Source organism: Cherax quadricarinatus, chromosome 56, assembly GCF_038502225.1.
Source record: "Cherax quadricarinatus isolate ZL_2023a chromosome 56, ASM3850222v1, whole genome shotgun sequence".
Lineage (NCBI taxonomy): Eukaryota > Metazoa > Arthropoda > Malacostraca > Decapoda > Parastacidae > Cherax > Cherax quadricarinatus.
In genome coordinates, this window is record NC_091347.1 from 19,418,450 (window position 1) to 19,426,010 (window position 7,561).

Sequence of the window (7,561 nt, forward strand, 5' to 3'; positions counted from 1 at the left end):
GCATAACGGAGATAAAACACCTCAATTACTGGAGCACTTGAGGTTCCTAAACCTGTATTCCCTGGAACGCAGGCGGGAGAGATACATGATTATATACACCTGGGAAAATCCTAGAGGGGACTAGTACCGAACTTGCACCGAAAATCACTCACTACGAAAGCAAAAGACTTGGCAGACGATAGCAACATCCCCCAATGAAAAGCAGGGGTGTCACTAGCACGTTAAGAGACCATACAATAAGTGTCAGGGGTCCGAGACTGTTCAACTGCCTCCCAGCATACATAAGGGGGATTACCAGCAGACCCCTGGCAGTCTTCAAGCTGGCACTGGAGAAGCACCTAAAGTCGGTTCCTGATCAGCCGGGCTGTGGCTCGTACGTTGGTTTGCGTGCAGCCAGCAGTAACAGCCTGGTTGATCAGGCTCTGATCCACCTGGGAGGCCTGGTCACAGACCGGGCCGCGGGGGCGTTGACCCCGGACCTCTCTCCAGGTACACTCCCAGGTATATATATATATATATATATATATATATATATATATATATATATATATATATATATATATATATATATATATATATTTATTTATTTTATTTTATTATCACACTGGCCTGATTCCCACCAAGGCAGGGTGGCCCAAAAGAAAAACTTTCACCATCATTCACTCCATCACTGTCTTGCCAGAAGGGTGCTTTACACTACAGTTTTAAACCAACATTAACACCCCTCCTTCAGAGTGCAGGCACTGTACTTCCCATCTCCAGGACTCAAGTCCGGCCTGCCGGTTTCCCTGAACCCCTTCATAAATGTTACCTTGCTCACACCAACAGCACGTCAAGTATTAAAACCATTTGTCTCCATTCACTCCTATCAAACACGCTCACGCATGCCTGCTGGAAGTCCAAGCCCCTCGCACACAAAACCTTTCCTTCCCCCTCCCTCCAACCTTTCTAGGCCGACCCTACCCCGCCTTCCTTCCACTACAGACTGATACACTCAGAAGTCATTCTGTTTCGCTCCATTCTCTCTACATGTCGAACCACCTCAACAACCCTTCCTCAGCCCTCTGGACAGCAGTTTTGTAATCCTGCACCTCCTCCTAACTTCCAAACTACGAATTCTCTGCATTATATTCACACCACACATTGCTCTCAGACATGACATCTCCACTGCCTCCAGCCTTTTCCTCGCTGCAACATTCATCACCCATGCTTCACACCCATATAAGACCGTTGGTAAACTATACTCTCATACATTCCCTCTTTGCCTCCAAGGACAAAGTTCTTTGTCTCCACAGACTCCTAATGTACCACTCACCCTTTTCCCCTCATCAATTCTATGATTCACCTCATCTTTCATAGACCCATCCGCTGACACGTCCACTCCCAAATATCTGAATACATTCACCTCCTCCATACTCTCTCCCTCCAATCTGATATTCAATCTTTCATCACCTAATATTTTTGTTATCCTCATTTGTTATCATATATATATATATATATATATATATATATATATATATATATATATATATATATATATATATATATATATATATATGTGTGTGTGTGTGTGTGTGTGTGTGTGTGTGTGTGTGTGTGTGTGTGTGTGTGTGTGTGTGTGTGTGTGTGTGTGTGTGTGTGTGTGTATATGTCGTGCCGAATAGGCAGAACTTGCAACGTTCGTCTTGCCATATAGGACAAGTGAAAATTTGTGTATGCAATAATTTCGCCAAAATCATTCTGAGCCTAACGAAAAAAATATATTTCACTGTGTTTGCTTAGTATTAAATTATTGTAAACAAATCTAAAATATATTTAGTTGGGTTAGGCTAAAATAAATTGCGCTTGTTATAATAAGGTTAGATAAGTTTTCTAAGTTCCTTTTGGTGCAAAATTATAAATTTTTTCATCAACATTAATGAAAAAAATATATCTTTAAACGTATAAGAGAAAATTTTATTTTTGAAATGACTTAATTATAAATGAGTTCTTGCTAATTGACCAGTTTTACATATTCAATAAGACATATATATATATTAGGTATATATATATATATATATATATATATATATATATATATATATATATATATATATATATATATATATATATATATATATATAATAATAATAACACGTCGGTTGTTTCACTGAGGCAGAGGGTGACCCAAAAGAAAGAAAAAAAACCCAAAAGAAAGCAAAAACGTTCGTCATCATTAAGCACTTTCACAATCGCTCATATAATCACTGTCTTTGCAGAGGCGCTCATGTACGACAGTTTAGATGTCCTAAACTGCCAATATCCCAAACTCCTCCTTTAAAGTGCAGGCATTGTACTTCCCACTTCCAAGACTCAAGTCCGACTAACCGGTTTCTCTGAATCCCTTCACAAAATATTACCTTACTCATACAAGAAAGTTTCTTTTACAATAATATATGTGTGATTTTTTTGTACTTACACCTACATGAGTATGTTTTTTTTTTTTTTTGTCCGCTGTACGTCACACCTATATAGAAGTGAGACGTGATAATTTCAAGTGTTTTTCTTATATATATACTTATAGGTGGCTTGAGTGATGTATAGTTTCCTTGATGGTCTTTCTTTTTTGTTTTGTTTGTGACGGGTTTCTTCTCCTGCGTCCAACAACGTGTGCGTGTGTGATAATTTATGTATGTACTTATTGTTCTCAACAGTGTTATACTATATATAACACATATTATCTCCCTGATAAACCCCATCAACTAACTACACGAATACCACCTGGTGGTTCACACTTTCACTCATTTGACCATAAACAGAAATATTAATCTCAATCTTAAAATAATGAATCCTATGATACTCCAATACTGAAACTATGTACTGTACAAAACAAAAGCATTCACATTGCTAAACTCACAAACTAGTATTTAGTCATTACTTAGCCATAATACCAACTTACCTCATAATTTGCAATATTTTAAAATTAGAATTAAACAAAGTCTGCCCGAAATGCCGAGCCATGCTAGGTGTTCTAGTGGTACACTCTGTAATCATTATTTTACTACATGTAAACCACACAATAACCAAATTCTGTAAACTCAGCATTGTAATCCTTATAGAGAATAAACTTTGAATTTGAATTTGAATATATATATATATATATATATATATATATATATATATATATATATATATATATATATATATATATATTATGTCTGTCTGTACAAGATATGCTCTCTCTCAAAAAAAAAAAAAAAACTCATACTCTAACAGCTCGTCAGGTCCCCCAAAACCATTCGTCTCCATTCACGCTTATCTAACACGCTCATACATACTTGCTGGAAGTCCAAGCCCCTCGCCCACAAAACCTTCTTTACATCCCTCCCTCCCACCTTTTCGAGGACGACCCCGACCCCACTTTCCCCTACAGATTTATGCGCTCTCCAGGTCATTCTGTTTTGTTCCATTCTCTCTAAATGACCATAGCACCTTAACAACCTCTCTTCACCCCTTTGACTAATACTTTTATTAACTCCACACCTCCTAATTTCCACACTATGAATTCTCTGCATATTATTTATACCACACATTGCCCTTCGACACGACATCACTGCTTCCAGCCTCCTCTTTGCTGCAGCATTTACAACCCAAGCTTCACACCCATATCAAAATGTTGGTACTACTATACTCTCGTACATTCCCTTCTTTACCTCTATTAATAATGTCAACTCCCTCCGTTGTGATATCCAGTTTTTTTAATCTAAATCACGTGTTACCCTTATCACCTTACTCTTATCTATGTTCACTTTTCACTTTCTGCCTTTACACACCTTCCCAAACACGCCCACTAACCTATTTCATACACTTGCAACATCTGCCACATTACTCCCCTATCCACTCTGTCATATGCCTTTTCTAAATCCATAAATGCAATGAAAATTTCCCTACCTTTATCTAAATACTGTTCACATTTAAGATAAGATTTCGTTCGGATTTTTAACCCCGGAGGGTTAGCCGCCCAGGATAACCCAAGAAAGTCAGTGCGTCATCGAGGACTGTCTAACTTATTTCCATTGGGGTCCTTAATCTTGTCCCCCAGGATGCGATCCACACCAGTCGACTAACACCCAGGTACCTATTTGCTGCTAGGTGAACAGGACAACAGGTGTAAGGAAACGTGTCGAAATGTTTCCACCCGCCGGGAATCGAACCCGGGCCCTCCGTGTGTGAAGCGGGAGCTCTAGCCACCAGGCCACCGAGCCACACTAAACACTTGGTCTACACATACCTTATCCATTTCAAAGCCTCTTTGTTCATCTGCAATCCTGCTCTCTGTCTTACCTCCAGTTCTTTCAATAATAACCCCACCATACATTTGACCTGGTATACTCAGTAAACCCTATAGTTTTTACAATCTTTTTTGTCCCCCTTCCCTTTATATAAAGGAACTGATAACGCTCCCTAGGTATCTTCCCCTCTTTCGTACATTTATTAAACAAAACTACCAACCACTCTTAATTTTTTGGGTTATCCCAGGTTCTCTACACATATGCTGCTATGTATGATAATTCTGTGTAAATGTATTTGTGTATACCTGAATAAACTTACACTATATCCTTCCCTGCTTTTAACATTTCTGTCATGATCCCGTCAGTTCCAGCTGCTTTACCCCTTTTCATTCTACGTAATGCCTCATGCACCTCCCCCACACTCGCATCCTGTTATACCTCCCTGGCCAGTGCATGAAATTACTGCCTCCCTTTCTTCATCAACATTAAAAGTTCCTCAAAATATTCCCGCCATCTACAAAATACCTCCAGCTTTCCAACTACTAACTCCCCTACTCTGTTTTTAACTGATAAATCCATTCGTTCCCTTGACTTTCTTGTTTATCTCACTCCAAAAATTGTTCTTATTCACAGCAAAATTTCTTGACATTGTCAATAATATCACTTTTTCCGAATCAATTATAAACCATACTTTGTAGTAATCAAGGTCATTATTATTAGTACAGTATATGTGAAGGTCTTCTATACAAAATTTGTAATATACTCAGTTTAAGCATTTAATACCAAGATACCAAGCGATTGAGACCAGTTTATGTTGTCAGAAATTAAATTTGGATAGGCTGGTGTTTGGGAGGCTAGAATAGAATAAGGTTGACGCTCGATCATGACGTTAAGGCTTGGTAAAGATGAATTTGTTGAGGCTGGATTGGGATATGTTGAGGCTACGAATTGCTTATGTTAGATTAACCATTAAGAAGAATTAGTCAAGGCTTTAATCTCGATCTGTTTAAATAAATTCAAACACTTTGTTTATTTATTTCCTAGTTTTTAAATTAAAGATTACTTTGAACGAAAACATACGATCATTTAGACAACGAACTACACGATGAGGTTCAACTAATAAACAACATATATACATTATACACACTTCAGGCAGGACTAGTGACCTGATCATCACTTTATATGCTGTTTCCTAGTGAACCGGGATTCCTAGTGAACCTGGATTCCTAGTGACCCTGGGTTCCTAATGACCCTGGATTCCTAATGACCCTGGATTTCTAGTGAACCTGGATATCTAGTGAACCTGGATTTCTAGTGAACCTGGATTCCCATTGAACCTGGATTTCTAGTAAGCTGTGACTCCTAGTGAATGTAAAGAGGAGCTTAGCAAACCTTTGGCTAATCTTTTCAACATATCACTACAAACTGGCATGGTGCCAGATAAGTGGAAAATGGCAAATGTGATACCTATTTTCAAAGCAGGTGACAGGTCCTTAGCTTCGAACTATAGACCAATAAGCCTAACCTCCATCAAGCGCACTGCCGCTTGATCTTCAGATAGTTCCTGACTATGGAACTGAACTTCTCCAGGCTGAGGGACTGACAACCTCAAAATTCTACGACTTCAAGGGTGATGGACTGATTACATCATCTTCACATCTCTACTGTTCCTGCCTACTTTCTGTATTCGACTGAAGAAGCCTACTGTGTAGGCGAAACGTTTCGGAATAAAGTTGCCTAACTGTTGCCTATGTGTCTTACCTACCAATAGTAGAGTAACTCATTTATATTTATACACTGCTAAGTGAATATCGGCAATGGATGTCTCTCTGTCTGTCTGTCTGTCTGTAGTGTAATATATACGTGGCAGAAAATAATAAAAAGTTAGGTTGGTTGGTTATGTATGCTGGTGAAAATTACACATGCGCGACGCTGCATGTGTAATTTTCACCAGCATCCATTACCCCTCACCCCTCTCACCTACCTCCAGACCTCACATAGCATCCACTGCACTTCCCACCTTCATTTCAGTTCGATTCATAAATTTATGGTTTGCTTGAAGCCATTCTTAGATAAGTTTGTTTCACGAGAAGATATAAGTTAATTTATGTTTTATACTACCACTGGTGGGCAAATGGGATTTTAAAGTCTGTCGAGTACACAAGGGATTTACAATGTAGTGTTTTGAATAGCAAAAAAAGGCACAATACCGTGACTGGAACGATACACAAATAACCCGCACATAAAAGAGAGAAGCTTACGACGACGTTTCGGTCCGACTTGGACCATTGACAAAGTCACACTGTGACTTTATGTGCGGGTTATTTGTGTATAGTGTTTTGAACATGTGTAGTAAGTAGTAGGTTGTACTCGCTCCTATCCTATTCCTCACCCATATATCTGACAGAGATGTAAGCCATAGCTACGTGTCTGCCTTTGCGGATGACACTTGTATTGACATGACAGTGTCGTTCATGGCAGACACTGCAAGACTCCAAGAGAACATCAACCAAATCTTCAAATGGGTCACTCAAAACATTATGAATTTTAATGAAGAGAAATGTGGAAAATATGGAAAACTTGAGGAAAATAAAACTGTACCAGGGTATACAACAAATTCTAGCAATATAATAGAGCGAAAAAGTAATGTGAAGGATCTGAGAATGATGATGTTAGAGGATCTCACCTTCAAAGACCACAACAATGTATCTACCGCATCTGCTAGGAAAATGATAGGATGGATGATGAGAACCTTCAAAACAAGAGATGCCAAGCCCACTGATGATTCTCTTCAAATCGCTTGTTCTCTCTAGGCTGGAATATTGCTGTACATTAACTGCCCCCTTCAAGGCAGGGGAAATTGCTGACCTGGAGAGTGTACAAAGAACTTTCACGGCACACATAAGTACGATAGAGCACCTAAATTACTGGGAATGGTTGAAGTCCTTTGATTTGTATTCCCTGGAACGCAGGCGAGAAAAATACTTGATAATATACACTTGGAAAATCCTAGAGGGAGTAGTACCAAACTTGCACACGAAAATCACTCCCTATGAAAGCAAAAGACTCGGCAGGAGATGCAACATTCCCCCAAAGGAAAGCAGGGGCGCCACGAGTACACCGAGAGACAACACAATAAGTGTCAGGGGCCCAAGACTGTTCGACTGCCTCCCAGCATACATAAGGGGGATTACCAATAGACCCCTGACTGTCTTCAATAAGGGACCTAAAGTCAATACCCGACCAGCCAGGCTGTGGCTCTTACGTCGGTCTGTGTGCGGCCGGCAGTA